Genomic DNA, 26,216 nt, shown 5'->3' on the forward strand with positions numbered 1-26,216 from the left:
ATATTATGAACACCATTCTACTTATAGCTAGAATCACAGTGCTGTATTGACTGTTGTTGGGAAAATGATCTCCAGCCAAACCCGATACAGAGGGTCATGAAGTCATATGACTTCACCTTTAATTGAATGAAATAAAAGAACAGCTTTATGATAGATGTTTATTTCCGAGTACTTAAATATTAAATTTCTGAAAAGCATCAATATGCAGTCATTCTTTCCTGGTGATTTTATATTATTGTCTCAATTTCACTTTTTTATAATCTTGAAGTTTTTATAAATATTGGAAAAGAACCAAACTTTTATATTCGTTGTTCTGCTTATATTTCAGCCACAACTTGGCAGTCTACCTTGTGCTCCTTGTCTTGCCATTGAATGCATATTTAGCATTCCTATGTAAATAACTTTATACAAACATGAAGTTCTGATGGCTTTAGAAGACCTCTGTAGATGTACAAAGTCACCAAAGTGTTTCTTTGCAGTCTTAAAAACATATTTCTTTTTTTTCTTCTATAAATGACAGAAAAATATCAGGAAAAATATTTATTTCAGTAAGGGACTTGGGGTGGAAATCTTGAGGCAAGGCTACCTCTGAAGAAACCAGGTTCCAGTTGGTTTTCAAGTTGATCGCATCCTGTTAAATTGGATAGTTTTCCTTCTGGAAAATTGGATGGGAAAAAATGATGATCTGTTCTTCTAATACTTTGAAGCTCCCCTGCACTCTATATGAATTACGGAGATCAGAGACAAAGACCAGGGAAGATCTTTAGAGACAAGGCATTGCCCTAGACTTAGTGCCCTCCCCACCCCAAGTTGCTCATATGCACATATACATAAGCTTAATTGAGGTGGAAATTTTTAGGATAATATATTCAGACACTTGGTAAGAAAGGTAGGTGCAAAAACACGCCTCACTTACCACAGCATGGTTGATTCTGCAAGGGAAATTTATAGTAATATACTAATTCTTCATGCTATACAGGCCTGAACTCCAAAATGTACCAAATCTTCACTTTTTTGAGAGCTTAGTAATGTAATATAGCTATATATCAACATAAAAGTAGTTCTACCCACATCCCGTTAACCTCAGAAAAAATGTGCACAAAAGGAAAGATAAAATTATAATTAGGTAAGACAATAAAGGAAGAATTTTGAGTAAGATCACCAAAACATCTTTAAGGGTTGGAAGAAACCTAAAGCTGCTTCAGAAATCAGCAAATTAACTGTGTAATAACTGCCAGTCCTTTGAACTATCAATTAATGATCAAAGCAATCAAACCAAGGCAAAAATTTAATGTAGCTTGCTACACCCATATTTACTAGGGAGGGCAATGAGGAAATTTCCTGACTGAAAGATAATTTTTGTAAGAAATTAATGCATGGACTTAACAAAGGCTGATGCCTCTAAGAAAGATGTTATTGAGCAACTCAAAAAAACTTAAGGGCAGTAAATCACTGGGACCAGATGGTGCTGATGCAAGAATTCTGAAGGAACTGAAGTGTGAAATAGCAGAGGTAGCAATGAAGATATGGAATATATCCTTAATAAACCACACACTGTTCCCAAAGATTGGGAAGTGGTTACCTTAGTTTAAAAATAAAATAAAAAAGCTGTAGATGATCCTCGGCATTACAGACCAGCGAGTCTTATATCTGCTCTAGGGAAACTGGTTCCGAATTTAATTAAAGACAGAGTGATACAGCATTCATGTAATTATAGCCCAACAGGGTATGGCTTCTGTAAGGGCAAACCTTTCAAAGATCCTAGAAGTTTTAAATGACAGCGGGAAAAAGAATGGTGCTCCTTAACTGATCAGACTAATAATGTTTTACGGGTTCAGCACGTTACCAAACACATGGGGATCACAGTATACAATCTAATAGATACAAGTGCAGAAAAGGTACTTCATTTTACCTTCCCAGAGTCATGGTGTCATGAGAGGCAACTGGGTGCTTCTGAAGTGCCGAAAATGTAATTACCATCTGAAATGAAAATAATCTCACTAGCCTGCTCCTGAACACCCTAATCTCAGGAGAAACTATTCTTTGATGATCTTTCCAAACAGTGTCACACAAATAAACTCTATTGACATCCCACTGATACATTTCTGTACTTGCTTTTACAGCAACTGTAAGTAAGGTGGTCATGAAAATTTAATTCTGAATAAGCAGACATCTATTTGGAAAGGCTCAAAACTTCGCTTTAGGGGAATTACTCTCATTTTTCGATATGGTCTCTTTTTTTATTGCTAAAGTTCTCATTCTGTACCTCACAGCTTAAAAAAAGGTAGCTGCTAGAGGCCCTGAGGTAGCAAGCATTCGTCATTAATCTTCCCATCACTTCATCTTTGTTCCCACCCTTCATACCTAATTAGAGCTTTAAAGAGAGGAGTAATTCCATTTCATGAAAGATTTTATATTTTTGAAGTTTAGGTTCAATTCAGAATTGGAAAAAAACCAAAAAATACCTCTTGTTCTAGGTGAAAGAAAACAGAACCCTGTCTCAAACACTGGAAGATCTAGGTTGCCTAGAAATGTGTATCCCAGAAACACCAGAATCCATGCTTCTGGGTTGAATCCACATGGATCAAGATTAGCCAACATGGAAGAATTGCTTGGTGTTACAGTACTGGTGTGCTGTGTGCGCCTCAGCCCAGTGGCAATCAAAATGCCTGGCAGCTGCATCAGCCAAGTTACCTCCCTAAGTGAACCTGTCTTTAAGTAAAATGTCAACAGGACACACTGTAACACCATACAGATACATTAGCACAATTCCCAAAGCAATATATTCAAAACTATCTTGAATTCAGTTCAAGGTCTTGCTTGCTCAGCACCAGAGCATGGCTCTCAGCATCATGCGGAGCCATGCTTGCAGAACTGCACACCTCAGAAGCCAAAACTGCTGATGGATTGTGCAAGTGAATTACCAGGAGCCTAAGCAAGATTCCCAAAAGATGCAAGCCATGTATTTAGGACTGATTTATAAAGCTTACAAATTTTCTATAGGGTTATTTTTTATAGAATTTCTAAATTTCAGCAAAATACTGTGATATGACACCCAATTATTATGTATCATGCCAATTACCTGAGGCTTTGGCTCAATCTGTTTCTCTATTGCAGAGCCCTCATGGAGCTTCCACCTCCCTGCTTCTCTATTACATTCCTTTTCAAATAAATACTGTATTACAGACGGTGGAGTTTTATTGTATACACACTATAGTGCAATGAGTTGTTCTTCAGGCAATACTTCAATACAAATATTAAATAGCAGTAACAATAATTTCATGCAAAATACAATTATATCAGAAGAGACCTGAGTTCTTACTTGAAAAAGCATAATATATTTGCCTGTTATATGGCAGCTTCATTTTTCACTCTTGTAGAATAGTTATCTAGTATAAACAGTCAATATGTTTTCATATTCTTATTAGCCTCTTTTGTAAATCAGTAGTACATTTATAAATGTTTATTCTTGACATACTGAATGTTATAGATTCGAAACAAATGATTTTTCAGCATGGTATAAACAGAATGGAGAATTTAGTTAAGAAGGCTGTTGAGTTTCACAATAAGAACACATCTGTCTTCATATCACTTTTCTGACTGTACAATACTCTTTTGTAATGCAAATATCAGAGTAAAGCAAACATAATGCTGAGCTTAATTGCCCTATGAAATCTTTATTCATTTTTCAACATGCATTTTACTCAGTCCACTATTCATTAACAGATAGTTTGCTATGTGGACATAATATTTTTAGTATGTAATGCAATTTATAGAGTATAAAAGTGCCTACAGTACAGAGCTGTTATATAGGTCATTGACCTATATGGAAATTAATGAAGAAAGCTTCTTAACTTATGAGCCCCAGTGAAAAAATGAGACGTGCTAACAATGCAAATGGATCATGTTTACGTATGTAAATCTTCTCTGTATCAATCAAATCTCAGACAAAAATCAATAAATTCAACCATTTTTTTTCCTTTTTTCTAGCAAGCACTCTATTACAGCTATCAAAAGCAAAAATGATCTTTAGATGTTATTCACTATCACTTAGGGTGACATTCAAAAATTAACATCTACCAATAACTAATCTAAAACAATACTTGCATGTAAATTCAGGTGTAACTTAAACCAGTATCAGTTCTTTGTTCTGAGGCTAAATTAATTATGTCTTAATACTAAGACATACCAAGACATTTATTTCCCTATTTAGATGTAAATGGGAAAAACCTGAAAAGAGTGATATATCAAAGAATCATAGAATTATGGAGTCTTAAAATGGTTTGGTTTGGAAGGGACCTTTAAAGCTCATCTAGTTCTAACCCCCTTTCCATGGGCAGAGACACCTTTCACTAGACCAGGTTGCTCAAAGCCCCTGACCTTGAACACTTCCAATGATGGAGCATCCACAGCTTCTCTGAGCGGTCTGTTCCAGTGTCTCATCACCCTCACCATAAACATTTCTTCCTTATATCCAGTCTAAATCTACCCTCCATTAGTTTAAAACCATTACCACTTGTCCTATCACTACAAAGTCTGCTAAAAATTTTCTCCTCGTCCTTCTTATAAGCCCCCTTCAAGTACTGAAAGGTTGCAGTAAGGTGTTCCTGGAGCCTTCTCTTCTCCAGGCAGAACTACTCCAACTCTCACAGCCTTTCATAAGAGGAGAGGTGTTCCAGCCCTCAGATCATCTTCATCACCCTCCTCTGGACCCAATCTAACAGATTGCTGTCTTTCTTGTTCTGGGAGTTCCAGACCTGGACACAGTACTCCAGGTGGGGTCTTACCAGACCAAAGTAGAGGGGCAAAATCACTTCCCTTGACCTGCTGGCCGCACTTCTTTTGATGCAGGCCAGGATATGGTGGCTTTCTGGGCTGTATGAACACATTGTGGCCTCATGTCTGATTTTTTGTCCACCAGTATACTCAGGTCCTGCTCAGCAGGGCTGCTCTCAATCTATTAATCCCCCAGCCTGTATGGATATTGGGGATTTCACCTACCCAGGTGCGGGCTCTAGCCCTTGTTGAACTTTATAGAGTTCACATGGACCCATTCCTCAAGCCTGTCAAGGTCCCTCTGCATGGCGTCCTTTGCCTAAAGTGAATCAACTGTACCACTCTGGTTTCATCTGCAAACATGCTGACGTTGCACTTGATGCCACTGTCTATGTCATTAAAAAAGACATTGAGTAGTACCGGTCCCCGTATGGACCCCTGAGGCACACCACTTGTCACTGATCTCCATCTGGACATGTAACTTGACTGTAACTCTTTGGATGTAACCCTGTGGATGCAGCCATCCAGTCAATTCCTTATCCATCGAATAGTCCACTCATCAAATCCATGTCTCTCACACCTAGAGACAAGGCTCTTGTGTGGGACCGTGTCAAGGGCCTTACAGAAGTCCAGCCAGATGACATCTGTAGCTCTTCCCTCATCCACTGATGTGGTCACTCCATCACAGAAGGCCACCAGATTAGTCAGGCACAATTTGGCCTCTTGAAGCCATGATGGCTGTCTCTAATCACCTCCCTGTTATCCATATGCCTTGACACAGCTTCCATGAGCATCAGTTCCATGATCTTACTGGGCAGAGGTGAGGCTGACTGGATAGTAGTTCCCAGGATCCTTCTTTTTATCCTTTTAATATATAAGTCCTCTAAAACTTCTGAAATATTAATTAGTATCACTTTCCAGTTTTTGAGCATATTAAGCATACACAAAAATACTGCTAGCGTTTAATTAAATACTTTTTGACATAGATGTTGTGGAAAGTAATGTATACTTTTTTACAAACATACTTAAGACTTGAAGTGGTGAAGAGTTGTCTTGGGTTCGGCTGGGATAGGGCTAATTTTCACAAGAAGCTGGGAGGGGTGACCCAGGTGAGCCAGTGAAACGGGATATTCAATGTCATGGTCATGTGATGTCATGCTTGGTATTTAAGTGAGGTAGCTGGCCAGAGAAGGGTACTTTGCTACTCGGGAGCGAGCTGAACATCAGGCAGTGAGAAAATTGCACTCTGTATATTCTTTTTATCAGTATTGTTGTTATATTCCTCTCCCTTTGTTGTTCTGTTAAACTGTCTTTATTCCAGCCCGCAAGTTTTGCCTTTTTCTTTGATTTCTCCTCCCCATACCACCAGTGGGGGGAGGAGTGAAATAGTGACTGTCACGGAAGTGTGAGACTGACAAGAATATGTTCCACAAATCACTTTTAAAGGTGTCAGAAATAGAATGGTCGAATTGAACTGGAATCTTTTATTACAAACAATTCAGCAGAAACAACTTATTTACAGGTTCAGGATGTCAATTTGGAGCTAATAGTACATGGTGTGTAGCTAGATCTATTCAAACAAACTTTAAATTGTGACTGAAATTAAACAACCAAAACTAACAAAATAATGGGGGTAACCAAGACAACAGTCCAATAGCATTTAACAAATTACAGGTCTGGTATTACAATCAGGGATGCTATGACTACACAACAACGCGCTAGAATAGTGGTCCAAGGTATGCACACATTCACTCACAATGGGGAAACTCTCACTCAAGGGTACCCAGAAGATAGAATCGTTCACCCAGATGGGGTGAGGGCTCACTCAATGGTATCCAGAAGAAGCAATCCCTCATTGAAAGTGGGTGAGTGCACTCAGTCCTGGGAAGTTTCCATAGGCGACATCTCGACCCATAGGGACAGTCTCTGATCACAGGCCTGCTGCTCCATGGAGAACCAACTGTCTCTCTCTCAGGGGGTCTCTGTTGGGGGTTCCTTTTGTAGCCTTGTCAGATCTGAACTGTGGTCATTTACGATCAGAGGTCTAGCAGTTTCTTGTAGCCGAGGCATGTCTTCAGTTAGGACCCTGCCTGCCAACAGAGGGGTCCCGCCTTTCTCTTTCCCACCACGAGGACGGGGGCATGTGACCAGGATCATGGTGTCCCAGCAGGGGAGTGGTGGTCAGCGCCGGATCACAGGTGTGTATGTGACCACTGCCACTGCAGAGCACCAGACATGCCAAAGTCAGGGCACGAAAGAGCCAGTGGCGGCCATGTTGAAAAGCCCTGGTTCTTATCAGGGCAGATGCACCAGCCACAGTGACTGCGTGGTTCTTTGTTGCTGGCTGGGGCTAAAGTGCGACAAGTCCATTAACATTCATCAGCTATTCTAGTATTTAATACTGTGTGCCGGTTTTTGAACCTAAATTAATCTGGCTTCTGCTTTTAGTTACTATTCATTTTCATGCATTTGAAATAAGTAATCTGATTCTATAAGACATCTATAGTGAGTTGGGATTTTTTATTTCCCAGATTTCTCTTTAAACACTTATAAGTCTGTGATCATGCCATTTTTTAAACTACTTTATGAAGGTTAGCTGGCTAAACCCTTCTCTCCAAAGTGCTAAAATGGGATTTCCACCACTTGTGTCATTCTTATAGCTCTTTTCTAAATCCTGTCTTATTTTTCTATATCCTGAAGGGGAGTGGGAGTAAGGGGTAACGCTACAGCATTACACTTTCCCACATTCAATAGTAGCGTTACTTTCTCTATATTCACTTATGCATTGTCTTCTATGTCTCTGGTTAAATTCCTATATGCATTTCTTTTATTGGCACAATCACCTCTACCTGTGGTCTATATATTTCCAAAATCAGTGGAGAAATGGATAACACCTCATAATACAGAATCCTAGTCTACTATTGGCTCTGTCAGCAGATCTCGTGAAACATCATCGATATGATGAGGACCCAACCATGTAAAAATACAGGACTGTAGCAAATCCAGAGAAAGAAGAATGGTGTGTAAATTTCTGATATAGAAGTGATACAAAATGAAATATAATACTTGTCATTGCTCTTGGTACTGCCACATAAGAAGAAATACTGAAGTTCTGCAGGTACCTGGATGCAAAAAGGGGTAAGAAGAAGAAAAGGGGGAGACTGTGACATCATCTATGTCAGATGTCACAGTCTGTCAGATTTTTTAAGTTGTCAGACTTTTTAACCACAGAATGAACATGAGATGCTACACTGGCAAATATATGTTGATTTTGGGCTTCTCATTTTGTATTCATCACTTTCTGTCACATAAGAATGTGTTTTTATACATATGTGTGCAATTCTTTAAAACTTCAGTAGGACAGAATAGCGTGTAGATGACTCAGGGATTTTAATCCCAAACTTCAGGATTACATGGTTATCCTCTGTTCTCCTTGTTATATTGGGTGTTTTTGGTTATGATAAATTCAAAATGTTAGGAGACAGTTGAAAGCAAGCAGATCATCACCCACTGTTTCCAGAAAGCATAACTACATAAAATCTTCTGGCAGCTTTGTAAGTAAGAAGGAACTGGTCACGACTGGCCATTTCAGCACTGAATTCATGCATATTTTCCTCAATATTCACAGTTCCCATTCCTAATGGGAGCTGACAGAATGTAAATGAGTTTCTAAAGGAACCAGCAAAAGTGGCAATTTTTCTCATTTAATGTTCAGATGAGCTGTCTGTCTCCCAGCTGCTGAGCTTCATTAGAATTCTGAAACTAATTTCACCTATCAACAGATGATTATTGGTTTGAGTGAGGTTTTTGGGATACTCTGAGTAAAAATCACTCTACAATGCAGAGTTGGTTCAATAGAAAAAGAAAAGAATAGAATAAAACTGGCAGGCTTCAGAACAGTCAGTTCTTACCCTGAAGAAAACTTACATCTATCTTTGGAGTCTGGTAAAAGTTCATCCTATACGGATCAGCAATGTAAAAACATGTGATATGTAGGAAAGCTACAAAGAGATTATACTTTATTTGTTAGCATAAAAGAAATTATAAAAGATCAATATTTCTGCCTAGTGACAAAAGCCAGTATCCAGCAATTACTGCTGTGAATTCCCAAAGATTATATATGAGATCTGAATTGCAAAAAAAGTAGAATATACTGCAAAAAATAGAACCACTAAATGATTCCGCTATGTGAAGTGAGCTAGTTTTAAATATTAACATTGCATATGTATAATATTTTCCATCTTTTCCCAGCAGTCATGCTATAGTCACCCCTAATATTCATTATTCTGTCATTTGTCCTTAAGAAAACAGTTAGCTGTCTTTTTTGAGATCTGTGAAGACTACTGATGTCATCACAGCTTTGTCATCCAACTATATGTTTACAAAGCAAAAAAAACAAAATTACTTTTGTATATTACACTTCATCCAAGAAATGATATATGTCTGCAGGAGATGGCTTTAATTGTTGCCATGACTCTGTGTCCTTGGCACTGGACAATTGTGTTGTGCTGTGATTGTCTCCACTTTTATTACAAAAAAATCTGTTTTCTGTCATTTGTTTACCCTGTATTTTGTCTTTATGAATCAGTGCATGTTCATAACAAGATATACTTCATTTCTCTCACTGTCTTTATTTGGGAAGTCAAGCTTTCACTAATCTTGCAAACTATCCCCTGGTCTCTTAAAGTACAGTTCATTTCTCACAATAATTCAGCTTCGACCTAGTTATCAGTTGCATCACAAATAATTTGTCTCTGTTGGTCTATCTGTTATGTGTACGGCTTACACGATTTAGCTTTATTATGTAGGGCTAACAGAATGGCTAATAGTCTCAACTAGCAGGTTGTTTCTTGTAAAGAAAATGCCTTTCCCATGTGATATTATTGAATGCATCACAGCAGTCTTGAAATTTCTAAGTAATTTTGCCTAGCATTTTACCTTCCCTGTCTTTCTCCCAAAAGAGCATTGCTCTCAGCTTGCAATACAACATTTTGATTGTTTCCAGCTCCGATTTCTCTACACTATTACCCACTTCAAGTCAATGCAATTTTACACCAGGAACCTCTGACACAGGTTTTAAGGGGCTGCAGAGGCACTGAGCAGAGAGAATGATGTTTACTTCCTTTTCTGGGCTGCATCAAAAGAAGCGTGACCAGCAGGGCAAGGCAGGTGATTCTCCATCTCTACTCTGCTCTGGTGAGACTCCACCTGGCATCCTGCATCCAGCTCTGGAGGCCTCAGCACAGAAGAGACATGGACCTATTGGAGCAGGTCCAGAGGAGGGCCACAAAAATGATCAGAGGGATGGAACACCTCTGCTATGAGGAAAGGCTGAGAGGGCTGGGGTTGTTTATTCTGGAGAAGAGAAGGCTGTGAGAAGACCTTACTGTGGCCTTTCAGTACTTACAGGGTCTGTTGCGATAGGACAAGGGGTAACTGTTTTAAACTAAGAGGGTAGATGTACACTAGAGATCAGAAAGACATTTTTCACAGTGAGGGTGGTGAAACACAGGAACAGGTTGCCCAGAGAAGTGGTAGATGCCCCATCCCTGGAAACATTCAAGGTCAGGCTGGAGGGGGCTCTGAGCAACCTGATCTAGTTGAAGATGTCCCTGTTCATTACAGGGGCCTTGGACTAGGCAACCTTTAAGGGTGCCTTCTGACCCAAACTATCCTATGAGTCTATAATTCTATTATCCATCAGTCTCATGGCATGGGGCAGTTTGCAGAAAGGTAAATGTACCACAACAGAAATTAGCAAAACCTGACACAATAACTGCTGGACATATAGTACAGAAAAAAAGAAACAAGCCAACACTAAAAAATAAAACCTGTTTTTCAAGGTCAGACAGCTATTTTTTTTTCTGAAAATCAGGATGTCCCAGGAAATAAATAGAAATTCTCGAATACAGGAGGACTTGGTGCCAAAATAGCTTCCTAATTCCCTTTCATTTCAACGATCGGTGGCGAACAAGGACTTAAATAAATAAATAAATAAATAAATAAATAAGACATAATCATACAGATTCATACAAGTGTCACTTGTGTTTACAATTTGAACTCAACAGCCAGTTTTTAATGAAACGCTTATAAGGAATGAAAAGTAAATTTTCAGCTAGTTTGTGTAGTATAGTGTACATATATATATCACAGAATGAATGGCGACAAACTGTATCCCATGTCATATGTACAGGTTTACACCACAAGCTTAAAGAGGACATTCTCATTACAAAGCTGTTAAATACCTGCGAAATATGATCCAAGATACAAGAATGCAATAGCTTACATTTTGTCTGAAAACTTTGCAACTGTATCAGAGATCCTTACTCTTTTCCAAACTACTATCATTAAGAATGTTTTTTTACACATCCGTACTTTATTGAAGTGTTACTACTTTACAGGAAGTTCTGCAGAATAACCACAGAAAGTTATTATTATTCCATATAGAGCAAGTGACTCTAACAGGACTGTTTTTCATTTGCCATATTCATGCCTTTGGTGTAGTTAATAACACATAAAGCACCTTTACAGTCAATTTAACATGCTTTAAAACTATATTTGTCAACCATACAACAAACTACACCTGCTGCAGTTCTTTCAACAGGTTACCATTACACTAATATATTACAGTAAAGTCAATGATAAAAGATTTGACATACTGTAAAAGTGAATCTTAACAATATATTATCCATACAACCACAGTCTCTTTCCTGAAGAATGGTCTAAACTCTGTCTTCTTTTTGTTATTGCATACTGTAATTAATTTCTGCAGCTTCTAAACGCTGGTTTCCTACTTTTTCTGGGTTCTTACTTCACGGTGCTTGATATTTCCCTGAAAATTGTGTGGTATGGACAGGAAAAGCAAAACGCAGGTCTGAAGCAGATGACAAGGAGGGCTGATATATGGAAAATGGAAAAGGTAAATTAGGCTAATGGAAATAACTGCAGTAAAGTAATGATGCACTAAAAATCCAAAACAGTCCATAGAAGGGTATTTTATTGTGTCAAAACTGTTATAATTTGGGGGATTTGACATTTTAAACTATAGTAATGTAGTACTATACTGAATGTGCATTTTAATAAGCCCTGGTCATGGTCAGCCTCCTGCTTGAATATGGCACAAAACCCAGCAGCCTTTCCCTTTCACGTTAGATTTGTCAGTGTTCCCTCACAAACTCAGACAAATCAATTTCCACCCTCAGGAGCACTCATTTTGACCACATGCTGTAGAAACAAGCATGGTTAGAACACTTTTTACAGTATCTGCCTGTACTCTGTATGAGGGTCTTGGTATCTCATTGCATATTTACTGGAATAAACACATTCTTAGAGTGAAAAATCTAAGATACTTAGAGACAAAACTGTTCTTTGCACAGGATTTCATAGCTATATAGAAAGTGTGGACAATTTGTGGTTTGGTTTTTTTTCTGATCTGTTTTTAGGTCATTTTTCTATTTTGATGGTAATTTTTCCACAGGTTCAGTTCAGAGGCTCTCACTATCTACAATTTCTGTTCCTGGTTGATAACTCACTGATGATTCTTAATCTCATAATGAAAAAATCAGGTCCTGGGAACAGATACTGTCACACAAGTTATTAATATGGGTACTGTATCTTAAAGAAAAGAAACCCACAACAATTCACTAAAAGGTAATAATTAAAACAGGAAAAGAAACACCTGATTAAATATCACTGAAATGAAAACCATCCTGAACGGCATACGGACCTAAAGATTAGACAGCTATGAGCAGCAAATAGTATTTTTATCACAGTGATACAAATTCTTTTTTTCAATTCCAATAACAAATTCTTACCTCCTCACATGATTTCAGTTACCTGATTGGTGGCTCTTCTTGTCTGATATATATATTATTTTTTTGTATTTATTAATATCCCCAGGTCTGATGATTTTTTTCTTTATTCCAACTCATCAACATAATTCCTTTTTTTTTATAATGTCTATGTTTTGTCTTTTGTTACAACATTCATCTCTACTTTGTGTTATACACAAGATCCAAGCAAAATCTTAGAGAAACCCACAGTTTCAAGCATTCTGTATGGGAGAGGCAGCACACTGACAAAAGGTTACAGTCTCAGGGACCACTGCTATTTCTGTGGAACCAGTGAGATGACTTCCATTGTTTCCAAAACTGTCAGATCAGTCCTAGATATGACTAATCAGACAATTGAGAAAAAGTATAGCTGAGGTTATAAAGCTACTTTTAACTGATTCTGAATTGCTTTTCTCAATCTCCTCATCTTTCCTGTGTCACGCAAGTTTTTGCTAGAGAGGATAAACAAGGATGTGGGATATTCAAGGAAAGATGAGGATACAGGTGTGGTGTCATTTTATTTACTTTTACAAAAGGACATTCAGAAAGCATGAGTCATTGCTACGTTCTGCAGTCTGTGAAATGGTTGATATTAAAAAAAACATCAAAAGTGGAATAACCTTATTTCAGACTTCTTTCTCGCTTGTCATCTTTATACACACAGCATACATTATACTGGACTGCTGGCCATGGTATAAATCCATTTACATAAATGTGCTTCATTAATTGAACTTGTATTTTTTCCATCCTTTTCTCTGAGTTTCTAAAACTATTTGTGTGGAGCTGAAGCTTTTTCATAGTTATAAATGTCATTCACAGTGGTAGATTATATTTATTCATTTGCTTAATTAGTTCATTTATCAAATGGATGTGCTCCATTGTAGAGAAGCCTGATTAAAAGCCTGTCTTTTCTGTTGGTTGGTTGGACTCCAGCTCGGCTGTGAGTTGATTTCATGAAAACCAGCCAAAAAGTTTATAGAATGAAGACATGAGCCTGAGCAGTCTCCAGTTCCTCCTGTTGTGTTCAGAAGAACATTAATAACAGGGAATTTTTCTGAAAATGAGGAATTTTCTTCCATTTGTCCATTGAGGGCAGAGTTAAAATTGGCCTCATTACTATTTATATTGGAGTGGTTTCACTGTGCATGCTACAAATGTGTAACATAGACTCTTTTAAAGACCTTAAATTTTAAAGACAGGAGACAAAGGGTGAAATGAGTAATGGAAAGTGAGAAAGGTGAAGTAGCTGCTTAGAGACCACACTGCAAGGCACAACAAAACCCAAAACAGAACAAGTCTCTTGTCTTTCAGTTCACATTGTCTCCAAAATCCCCAGTAAAAGTTCATAAATTCTCTGAAATAAGTTCTTTAAATGTCAAATATCAGTCTTCTTGCTATCAGTTGTGAACATCTGCTATTTTCTTGGCGAGAGTTCCAGCCATTCTGAGGCACATAATATGTTTTGTTCCTCTGCAGCATTCATCATGGTACTTCACAGAAATAAGTGTAATTTAAGCCACGCCAACATAAAGCACGTATTACAATACATTGCACCTAAGTATTGACTAGAATGGGCACAGCAGCGGGTCAAACTTTGTGTGTTTGGAATATTCTGTGTACACTTCTGTTGAAAACAACTAACTTTGAAGGAAAGCAAAGAATGGTGTTTATGTCATGAAATGCAAGAACGAAACAATACCTATAAGATGAGGAGTTCACTCACAATTGCTGCATTTAGCAGACTTCTAACAAATAAATTCAAATTAAAGAGACTGAGTGTTTTTGGCAAGATAGGGCAGATTGGTCAAGAAACTTTAATGTTGTTGCAAAGCTGATAGTTAAATCTTACTTACCAATATATCTTTTCCAAAGATCCATAGTAAATTATAGCCTAAACCAATGATGGAGCAAAACCATTGCCAGCAGATCAGCTCCAATGCACATAGAACATGATTACTGAGAATGACTAGCAGCAACATGGTTATTAGAAATAATTACCGGAGAACTACGTCATAGAGACTGATGAGGTATCTGGTTCCTTGGACCTGAGGGAACAGCTGACGTAAGTGGCTAATGGTTACTGGGCATCAGGACTTGGTAATTTTGGTGAGGCCACTCTACACAGTATTCTACATTTGGCCTGTCATTGTAGGGCCCTGAAAACTCATCACATCCTAGAAGTGTAAAGAGTAAGTGATGCAGGTGCAGAGAGCAGGAAATCTTCATCCTGCTGATTCTCTTGCCAAATTAGGGGTCCAAAGAGCATGAATACTAAGACTATAGGCAAGTGCTCTAAAGTTATTTTCACTAAGTATTAAAAACTTGGGAGTTTTGCAGTCCAAATTAGTTTTCACAGTTCCGGCTACAGAGAAGGGAGGGTTAAACACCTCCTGATTCAATGCACATTTCTTATACCTATCTTCAGTGTTTTAAGACAGAATGAAATATTTTCTAACACTTTTTCCCTGTCATTAACTCTGGATGCAATCTACATGTCTATGCGCCGATGAGAGAGCAAATACAGTCTCAGAATGATATTTCCCTCAGTTTAATATTCTCTGAAATTAGAAGCAGCATCCTGTTGTCCTTGTTGCTCAGTTAATGATCATTAACATGTATGAAGATAATGTATAGCTCAGCTTCCTTCTTGATTAGCCACAGAAATTGTTAAACTTGAAGTGCTAGGAAGAGGAGTAGGAAAATTAAAAGCAGAATAAATACTATAACCGTTGAAAATATCTTTAGTTTAGTACTATACAGACTCTTAAACGAATACCACAGTAGAGCATAAAGCATGACATATGTAGGTTTTTAAGAACTCCAGATATGCTTGCATCTTTGCTAAGGTAGCTGAGATAGCTGTGCACAAGGCTGACCCGAACAGGTGGACTCCCTTGTTATTCTAACTATGGTGGAATATTTCTTCTCTTATCTTCCTATTGCTTCCAAATCACAGTGTAATTATTTCCCTTCTTATTTTCAGTTATGTTCTTCATCTTACTTCATGTTCCTTAAGAATATTCTTCATTGCATTTGGCTGAATTCATAAATGTCTTGTTTTCATGAGTTTCCTTAGGAGTCCTTAGTTTTATTACTCTTCCATGTCAAATTCAATTTTGTATTATTTTTGGTGTCTTGATTCTGCTAAAAAACATTCCCATGTGGTTCACTGCTGTTCATAAATTTCAGTCAAGTGTTTTCTATTCAAAGCTGATAAAAAGGTCATTTGGTATTAGCTATTTATAGAAAAAAAATGTTTCTATATATAGAGAGAAAGGCAAAGAGCAAGAGTTGTATGTACACTTCTAACTATTTTACTAACTCCTTAGTCTACCAGGTCCTTAATTACAAAAGCACAGCTTATTATAAGCCTAAGGCCGAAAAGTTGTTTATCCCTGGCTCACTTTCTGTAACTTAGCCAACAAGATGGATACCAATATGAATTAGTTCATCCACTTAGATAAAACTTTTTAAAAAAAACCACCTATAAATAATAATCCAAGGAGTAGAGAGGTGATCATGCCTCTGTACTTGGCACTGGTGAGGCTGCACCTCGAGTACTGTGTTCAGTTTTGGGCCCCTCACTACAAGAAAGCCAGTCAGGTGCTGGAGCCTGTCTAGAGAAGCGCAGCAAGGCTGATGAGGGGTCTAGAGAACAAGTCTTATGAGGAGAGGCTAAGGGAGCTGGGGCTGTTTAGTTTGGAGAAGACGAGGCTGAGGGGGGACCTTACTACTCTCTACAGCTACCTGAAAGGATGTTGCAGTGAGGTGGGTGTCGGTCTTCCAAGTAACTAGCGATAGTAACTAGGACGAGAGGCAATGGCCTCAAGTTGCATCAGGGGGGGCTTAGATTAGATATTGGGAAAAGTTTCTTTACTGAAAGAGTGGTCAGACATTGGAACAGGCTGCCCAGGGAGGTGGTTGAGTTTAAAAAACTTGTAGATATGGCACTTTGGGATATGGTTTAGTAAGAGCTATGGATGTCAGCTATCGGGACTTCTGTAATGCCTTTGACATGGTCCCCCACATCATCCTTCTCTGTAAATTGGAGAGATATGGATTTGATGAGTGGATTGTGTGGTAGATAAGGAATTGATTGGATGGTCACATCCAGATGGTAGTGCTCAATGGCTCAATGTCTACATGGAGACCAGTGACAAGCGGTGTCCCTCAGCGGTGCTTACTGGGACCAGTAATGTTTAGTATCTTCATTAATGACCTAGACAGCGGGATCGAGTACAACCTCAATAAGTTTGCAGATGACTTCATGTTGAGTGATGTGGTCGACATGTCTGAGGGATGGGATGCCATCCAGAGGGTTCTGGACAAGCTGGAGAGTTGGGCCCGTGTGAACCTCATGAGGTTGAACAAGGCCAAGTGCAAAGTCCTGCAGATGGGTTAGGGCAGTCTTCAGTATCAATACAGGCTGGGGGGTGAAGGGGTTGAGAGCAGCCCTGTGGAGAAGGACTTGGGGGTACTCATGGATTAAAAGCTGGACATGAGCCAATGATGTTTGCTCACAGCCCAGAAGGCCGACTGTATCCTGGGCTACATCAAAAGCAGCATGGCCAGCAGCTTAAGGAGGGTGATTCTCTTTCTCTACTCTGCTTTGGTGAGTCTCCACTTGGAATCCTGTGTCCAGCTCTGGAGCCCTCAGCACAGAAGAGACATGGACCTGTTGGAGCGGGTCCAGAGGAGGGTCACACAAAATTTATCAGAAGGATAGGACACCTCTCCTATGAGGAAAGCCTGAGAGAGTTGGGGTTGTTCACTCTGGAGAAGAGAAGACTGTGCGGAGACCTTACTGTGGCCTTTCAGTACTTACAGGCGGCTTATAAGGAAGATGGGGAGAAACTTTTATCAGGGTCTGTTGCGATAGGACAAGGGGTAATGGTTTTAAACTAAAAGAAGGCAGATGTACACTAGAGATCAGGACGACATTTTTCACAATGAGGGTGGTGAAACACAGGAACAGGTTGCCCAGAGAAGTGGTAGATGCCCCATCCCTGGAAACATTCCAGGTCAGGTTGGAGGGGGCTCTGAGCAACCTGATCTAGTTGAAGATGTCCCTGTTCATTACAGGGGGCTTGGACTAGACGACCTTTAAAATTCCTTTCCAACCCAAACTGTTCTATGATCCTATGATTCACGTAAACATTGTTTATAAATTTTCCTGTTGTTTATACTCATTAGGATTCACACATCAAATCTGACAACAAATCAATATGAAGAGCAGGCTCTATAACATGCAATCTCTAGCAAGGTTGCAAAATATTTCATATATATCTTTTTAAGTACATTTAATGAAGAAAGAATGGAGACAGCATGCATATATCCATTTAGTTTGCACATATATACTATTTCAAACAGATAATAGTTGTGCTTTCTTCTATACTCTGTATATATATCTATTAGGAGAGATGCCCGAGGACTGGAGAAAGGCCAATGTCACTCCATTCTTCAAAAAGGGAAAGAAGGAGGATCCAGGGAACTACAGGCCAGTCAGCCTCAACTCGATCCCAGGAAAGGACATGGAGCAGATTATCCTGGAGGTCATCAACAAGCAAGTGGAGGAAAACAAGGTTATCAGGAGTAGTCGGCATGCATTCACCAAGGGGAAATCATGCCTGACCAATCTGATAGCTTTCTACGATGACATGACTAACTGGGTAGATGAGAGGAGAGCCGTGGATGTTCTGTACCTAGACTTCAGTAAGGCTTTTGACACTGTCTCCCATAACAACCTCCTAGGGAAGCTCAGGAAGTATGGGCTGGATGAGTGGTCAGTGAGGTGCACTGAGAACTGGCTGAATGGCAGAACTCAGAGGGTTGTCATCAGTGGCGCTGAGTCTAGTTGGAGGTCAGTAACTAGTGGTGTCCCCCAGGGGTCAGTACTGGGCCCATTCTTCTTCAGCTTCTTCATCAATGACCTGGATGAAGAGTTAGAGTGTATCCTCAGCAAGTTTGCTGACAACCCAAAACTGGAAGGAGTGGCTGGTACACCAGCAGGCTGTGCTGCCATTCAGCAAGACCTGGACAGGCTGGAGAGTTGGGCACAGAAGAATCTGATGAAGTTCAACAAGGGCAAGTGCAGGGTCCTCCACCTGGGAAGCAACAGCCCCATGCACCAGTACAGGCTTGGGACAGACCTGCTGGAGAGCAGCTCTGCGGAGAGGGACCTGGGTGTCCTGGTGGACAACAGGTTGACCATGAGCCAGCAGTGTGCCCTGGCTGCCAAGAAAACTAATGGGATCCTGGGGTGCATTACGAGGAGTGTGGCCAGTAGGTCGAGGGAGGTTCTCCTTCCCCTCTACACTGCCCTGGTGAGGCCTCATCTGGAGTACTGTGTCCAGTTCTGGGCTCCCCACTTCAAGAAAGATGAAGAGCTACTGGAGAGAGTCCAGCGGAGGGCTATGAGGATGGTGAGGGGACTGGAGCATCTCTCCTACAAGGATAGGCTGAGGGAGCTGGGCTTGTTCACCCTGAAGAAGAGAAGGCTGAGAGGGGACCTTATAAATGTTTATAAATATCTGAAGGGTGGGTGTCAGGAGGATGGGGCCAGACTCTTTTCAGTGATGCCCAGCGACAGGACAAGGGGCAATGGGCACAAACCGATGAATAGGAAGTTCCACCTGAACATGAGGAAGAACTTCTTCCCTCTGAGGGTGACGGAGCCCTGGAACAGGCTGCCCAGGGAGGTTGTGGAGTCTCCTTCTCTGGAGATATTCAAGACCCGCCTGGACGGGGTCCTGTGCAGCCTGCTGTAGGTGACCCTGCTTCGGCAGGAGGGTTGGACTAGATGACCCACAGAGGTCCCTTCCAACCCCTACCATTCTGTGATTCTGTGATTCTGTGATTCTGTGATTCTGTGATTCTGTGATTCTATGTACTCTCTGTATATATGCATAGATATCTATACTGTATTTTCTTCTGTTCTCTTCTATTTTGTAATGATACGTAGAGGACAAAGCATTTTCAATACTCTTCAGATCTATGATACATATAGGACATAATGACTGCATAACTGCAAATGAAGAGTTGCCTTAATAGTAAAAGAAGTTTTTTTTCCCATACTACTGAAAAGACTGAGATACTTCTAATGGATTTGAATAATTGTTGCACTGAGTCTAGGTAGTATTTATACTGTTTCATGCATCTTTGGTGTTTCTTCAAGGCAGTGTCTCCGTTTAACAGTTCTGACATAGGTTTTTAAGACTTTTGGAAAAGGACATTTCACGATTTATTTCAAGAGTCCTGGCTTTAAGGTCAGCAACTTGAAAGGTACTACTTGGCAATGCAGATTAGAATACTTCTGAACCTCATCCAGCTGAGGCTGAGCATTAACTTAACCCCATCAGCTCTCAGAAATTGTATTAATAAGGCCAACTATGGTGTTAACTCCCTTATCTGTGTGAAACGAGCCGTGTGTGTGCAAGAAAGCATGTTTGCACATCCCATTATGTAGTTTTAAGTCGTGTTCCAGACATACCTCAGTAGTTCAGTGTTTAAGAATTCACTTCTCATTGCTTCATACAGCTGATTACACATATACACACCGTGCTATTGAGTACACAGTGCAAGGGACTGTTTGTTAACAAATGTTCCGTGCCACGGATGAGGTGGCACATAATTACAAAGACACAGATCTTCTTTTCCTTTTGTTATTCTTTTAATAACTGTTTTAAAACAAGTAGTGAAACATTTCTACTCCCAATCATATTTTCAGTAACAAATTGAGTTAACTTTCTTTCTAGAGTCTAACATTTTTAGTCTGTACGTTTGTCCCTGGTCTAATAATAGATTAAAGAATGTGGGATCGCACCCTTTGTTACAGTAAGTCTTTCTTTTTATGTCTCTGCATCTGTGAGAGCAGCTGAGGATGCATTCAACCTTTAGTTATCCTCAGTAGCAGCTTAATGTGGACATATAGCTTTCAAGACCAGAGCAGACACCTTTTCACGGATCTATACTAACCTGTGAGATAGCTTAGAGCGAAATCTGAGAGGCCTTAACAGTGCAACATTTTAATATGGCCTTCTTTTTCTTGGGGCTGCTCTCAAAGAATTAGATGAAATTCATGGGAAGAACTCTATCCTACAAAATTAAATACGTCTTTCATAGAAATACCTTAAGAAGATTATGGTGGAGTAAACATCATGTACGCATTAAATCACTTGTTGCGTTACCATGTGATATTTAATTACATAACTGCAGAGACCTGTGTAGAACTGATACACCTATTTGAACAGAGTATGGATTTCCCTAATGAAATGCCATGTTTCAGTCTAGCTTGTGGATTTGATGCCCTAAGTAAAGATTGTCTGAGGAGGTTCCTCTATGGACCGGATATCGATTTCACTCATGATCTGGCTGTTGGTCTACAGCTATACCTCAACGTACTGGGAGCAGCAGAGAGGAACTGACCACAACCCCTCTACTCGATGTGCTTCTTGATGGAGGAGTGGAGGGGGTAGAGGACTCAGGAATGAAGAAGTGAAGTTGGACCTGGGAAAAAGGAAGGTATTGCTTTAATTTTGTGTTTGTTTTTCACCATCTGAATCTATTTTAAGAGGCAAAAAATTAAATTATTTTTCCCCATGTGTCTTGGGTTCAGCCAGGACAGGGTTAATTCTCACGAAAAGCCAGGAGGGGACACAGCCGGGCTGACTGACCCAAATTGACCAAACAAACAGGGTATTCGATACCACGTGCCATCACGTTTGCTTCTAAGTGGAGGAGCTGGCCAGGGGGAAGTTAATTGCAGCTCGGGGGCATGCTGGGCATCGAACAGTGAGAATTGCTCGGTGCATTTCGCTGTTTGTTTTGTATATTTTTCTTATCAGTATTATTGTTGTTACTGTTCACTTTGTTTGCTGTTCTGTTAAATTGCCCTTATTCCGACTCATGAGTTTTTGCCTTTTTTTTTCCATTCTCCTCCCCACCCCAACGGGGAGAGGGGCGATAGAGCAACCACATGGTCCTTTGTTGTCAGCCATGGGCCAAACTGCAACACTATGTCAAGACTGTTTTGCACATAACAGAAATTGATGTAGCCTACATGCATTTATCTTGACCCACAAGCTTTTTCATATTTTTCCTCCTATCCTGTTGAAGAGAGGGAGTGAGAAAGCACCTGGATGGGCAGCTGGCAGCTGGCCAATCTCAACCCACCACAATCAATAATAGAAAAAAAAAAGGTCCCACCTTGTTTCCCAGGAGGAACATGTCTTAAAGCAGAAATGAAATCAGTTCAGAAAAATGGGACAAATTATTTGCATGCCAAGTCCCGCATCAATGAACAGGAGACTTCAGAGTTCTTCAGATCTTTTAGGTCAGCAACTTTTAATATTACAAATTCTTATTAAACAAACTGATAAGATGGTATTATATTTCCCTGACTGCAGTTAAGAATTCAAGCTGACTATTCATAAAAGTTAACATTTTGGAACCATATCACTGTAGAATTAGACATGCTTGAAAGGCACCATCATACACACAGATTTTCAAGCAAATGTTTTAAGGAGTAAGTTTCATCACCAGATGAATTATATTCACCTCTTCCCAATTTATTTCCATGGAGCTCAGCACAAATCTCCTAAATATGATTGTAGGTTAGAAAGATTTTAACTCTTTGCCTTCACATCGTTAAAGCTTACAATGAAAGAAAAAAACAAAAAAAGATTCTTGACTTAGTCATACTTTAGTTATACTGTCTGTGGAAAAAAACCTTGAAGACCAGAAAATATTTAAGACGCCTGGGAACTGACTTGAGAAGTTAATCTAGCTCCATCTAGCGTTAAAAGAAGAAATCACTATTTTCTTAGTTCTGTTTCAAAATAAATTGGGCATTGGAAAATGAGACAAGTGAAAAACTTACAACGAAGCTGGAATATCAATTCTAGTTTCAGTTTAATAGTGCTTTTTTAATCTACTGATTTTCCAAAGTTTTCCAAAAATTTTAGCCCATATAACTATTCAAAATATTTTCTGTCTTTTGAACAATCGTAGCTCCTTGGAATTAATGGATATTAGTAGAGAGGCAATTTTGAAAGATGGCATATCCCACAAAACCAGACATATATTCTTCAAAGACCATTTATATAATTTTAGGTTTTTAAAGAAAAAAAAAAATGCCCTGCTAAATGACACAGTTGAAGAAAAGACTGCTGAAAAAAGAAATAAACATCTCCATAAAATTCAGGAAGTCTATGAGAAGAATAATCAATACAGAGATATAAACATCAAAACTTTTGAAATCATTTGCGGATGTTCCTCATAAAACATCACAGAAAAAGAACAGAATCTTTGGGAGTGGAGGGAGGGATTTTGCATTCAGACCTTCCTATTTTTGCATATTTGTGACTGATAACTCATTTGGATGTTGCTTCTTTTCCTGTTCCCAAACTCTTGGTGAGCAACTCATGATTGTTTTATTTCAATTTATTTTTGCTTAAGTTTTTTTCAGAATGACTGCTGCTGTTGCTTGATCTCTTGGTTGTTCACATACACTGTGTTATTCTTAATTCTAAATTAAAAGCTGTTTTGATTGCCCATGCAACAAGTCAGCATTACAACAGATAGCCAAACCCAAACATGCTGCACACTGCGCAATACTCAGTTACAGAAAATGAAATACGCAAGAAAAGAGTGAAGTTTAGTTGTTTAGTTTGGACTATTTTATATATATTCATATGAATATTTGTGCTGCAATCTGAAACACCATTTTACTTTCAATTCACAAACTAGGACAGAATTTTTCCCTAAGAAAGTATCTGTTGCTACTGTTTGTGTTTCTTACCATTGTTTCCCAAAACAGTCAAAGCTTAAGAAACACAATCTTATCGATTATTTTTTACGATGTGAAAAATATAAGCCAATTGTCTCAACAATATGCACATAGCAGGTTTAGGAACCATCATTCTGTATCCATATATTCTAGCTTACATATACTGACAGTGTGAGTCCTTTTTTAAAGCTTTTGTCAACAGATATATATCTGTGTATAATATAATGCATAGTCCTCAGAAGGAAGGACTTAGAGAAAAAGTCAATCATCATGAGATCTTGATGGGTCAACTCCTTACTGAAGTTCGTAAGGTTATTTGAAATGTTTTCATTAGTTGAGAGTGGTAGAAAATGCATTTATTTCTGTGGTATATAAATAATATTTTGCATGAGAACAATCTCTGCAGTTGTATCATCACTTTGTAATAGAGCGTGTCGAATTCTTAATCCTCGTATTGTAAATGAATATAGTGGGTACCTCACTGAAAGAGAATCAAAATCAAAAGGCTTGAATAGCTTAAAAAAATGCTGAACTTTCATACAATTCAACAGCTAGAAAGGAAATTCATGCTATTTATAGAGCAAATTAGAGCCTCAAAGGTCTATTTTGTCATCATACCAATGGTTACCCAAGCACAGTGAATCACAGAATCACAGAATCACAGAATACTAGGGGTTGGAAGGGACCTCTGTGGGTCATCTAGTCCAACCCTCCTGCTGAAGCAGGGTCACCTACAGCAGGCTGCACAGGACCCCGTCCAGGCGGGTCTTGAATATCTCCAGAGAAGGAGACTCCACAACCTCCCTGGGCAGCCTGTTCCAGTGCTCCGTCACCCTCAGAGGGAAGAAGTTCTTCCTCATGTTCAGACGGAACTTCCTGTGCCTCAGTTTGTGCCCATTGCCCCTTGTCCTGTCACTGGGCACCACTGAAAAGAGCTTGCCCCATCCTCCTGACACCCACCCTTCAGATATTTATAAACATTTATAAGGTCCCCTCTCAGCCTTCTCTTCTTCAGGGTGAACAAGCCCAGTTCCCTCAACCTCTCCTCGTAGGGGAGATGCTCCAGTCCCCTCACCATCCTCGTAGCCCTCCGCTGGACTCTCTCCAGTAGCTCTTCATCTTTCTTGAACTGGGGAGCCCAGAACTGGACACAGTACTCCAGATGAGGCCTCACCAGGGCAGTGTAGAGGGGAAGGAGAACCTCCCTTGTCCTGCTGGCCACACTCTTCTTGATGCACCCCAGGATCCCATTGGCTTTCTTGGCAGCCAGGGCACACTGCTGGCTCATGGTTAACCTGTCGTCCACCAGGACACCCAGCTCCCTCTCTGCAGAGCTGCTCTCCAGCAGGTCTGTCCCAAGCCTGTACTGGTGCATGAGGTTGTTCCTCCCCAGGTGCAGGACCCTGCACTTGCCCTTGTTGAACCTCATCAGGTTCCTCTCTGCCCAGCTTTCCAGCCTATCCAGGTCACGCTGAATGGCAGCACAGCCTTCTGGTGTATCTACCACACCTCCCAGTTTGGTGTCGTCAGCAAACTTGCTGAGGGTACATTCTAACTCTTCATCCAGGTCGTTGATGAAGAAGTTAAACAAGACTGGGCCCAGTACTGACCCCTGGGGGACACCACTTGTCACCAGCCTCCAACTAGACTCAGCACCGCTGATGACAACCCTCTGAGTTCTGCCATTCAGCCAGTTCTCAATCCACTTCACCGACCACTCATCCAGCCCACACTTCCTGAGCTTCCCTAGGAGTATATCATGGGAGACTGTGTCGAAAGCCTTGCTGAAATCAAGGTAGATAACATCCACGGCTCTCCCTTCGTCTACCCAGCCAGTCATGTCATCGTAGAAAGCTATCAGATTGGTCAGGCATGATTTCCCCTTGGTGAATCCATGCTGACTACTCCTGATAACCTTCTTTTCTTCCACTTGCTTGATGATGGCCTCCAGGATAAGCTGCTCCATCACCTTTCCTGGGATGGAGGTGAGGCTGACCGGCCTGTAGTTCCCTGGGTCCTCCTTCTTGCCCTTTTTGAAGAATGGAGTGACATTGGCCTTTCTCCAGTCCTCGGGCACCTCTCCTGTCCTCCAGGACCTCTCAAAGATGATGGAGAGTGGCTCAGCAATGACATCCGCCAGCTCCCTCAGCACTCGTGGGTGCATTCCATCGGGGCCCATGGATTTGTGGACGTCGAGATCGCTTAAGCGATCCCTCACACAGTCCTCCTCGACCAAGGGAAAGTCGTCCTCTTTGTAGGCTTCTTCTCGTACCTCCGGGGCCTGGGGTTCCTGATGGTCAGTCTTAGCACTGAAGACTAAAGCAAAGAAGGCATTCAGTAGCTCTGCCTCCTCCGCATCCTCCGTCACCAGGACTCCCGCCTCATTCAGCAGTGGCCCCACATTTTCCCTAGCCTTCCTTTTGCTGCTGATGTAGTTGAAGAAGCCCTTCCTGTTGTTTTTGACATCCCTTGCCAGCTTCAATTCCAGGTGAGCCTTGGCCTTCCTTGTCGCATCCCTGCATGCTCTCACCACGTTTCTGTACTCTTCCCAAGTGGCCTGTCCTTCTTTGCACATTCCATGGGCCTTTCTCTTCTGCCTGATCTCCGCTAGAAGCTCCTTGTTTAACCATGCAGGTCTCCTGCCTCCTTTGCTAAATTTCTTTCTCAGGGGGATGCATTGCTCCTGTGCATGGAAGAAGTGTTGTTTAAACAGTAACCAGCACACTTGGACCCCCCTGCCTTCGAGAGCCCTGGCCCACGGGGTTCCTCCCAGTAGCTCCTTGAAGAGGGCAAAGTCAGTCCTCCTGAGGTCCAGGGTTTTG

At 40.3% G+C, this 26,216-nt stretch overlaps 1 protein-coding gene across 3 annotated transcripts in view; it reads right to left on the bottom strand.

The window, feature by feature from the left end:
- Positions 1-11,624: 11,624 nt before the first annotated feature.
- The window catches only part of TAFA5 (TAFA chemokine like family member 5), a 495,240-nt gene continuing 480,648 nt past the window's right edge, over positions 11,625-26,216 (bottom strand). The window contains exon 6 of one of the 3 annotated variants that reach the window (XM_075429210.1): positions 11,625-11,672. The gene's annotated coding sequence lies outside the window, so the exon portion shown is untranslated. The remainder of the gene's footprint in view (positions 11,673-26,216) is intronic. The other 2 variants (XM_075429213.1, XM_075429215.1) reach the window with 2 other exon arrangements.

The sequence above is a fragment of the Opisthocomus hoazin genome, chromosome 8, assembly GCF_030867145.1.
Source record: "Opisthocomus hoazin isolate bOpiHoa1 chromosome 8, bOpiHoa1.hap1, whole genome shotgun sequence".
In the NCBI taxonomy this organism is placed as follows: domain Eukaryota; kingdom Metazoa; phylum Chordata; class Aves; order Opisthocomiformes; family Opisthocomidae; genus Opisthocomus; species Opisthocomus hoazin.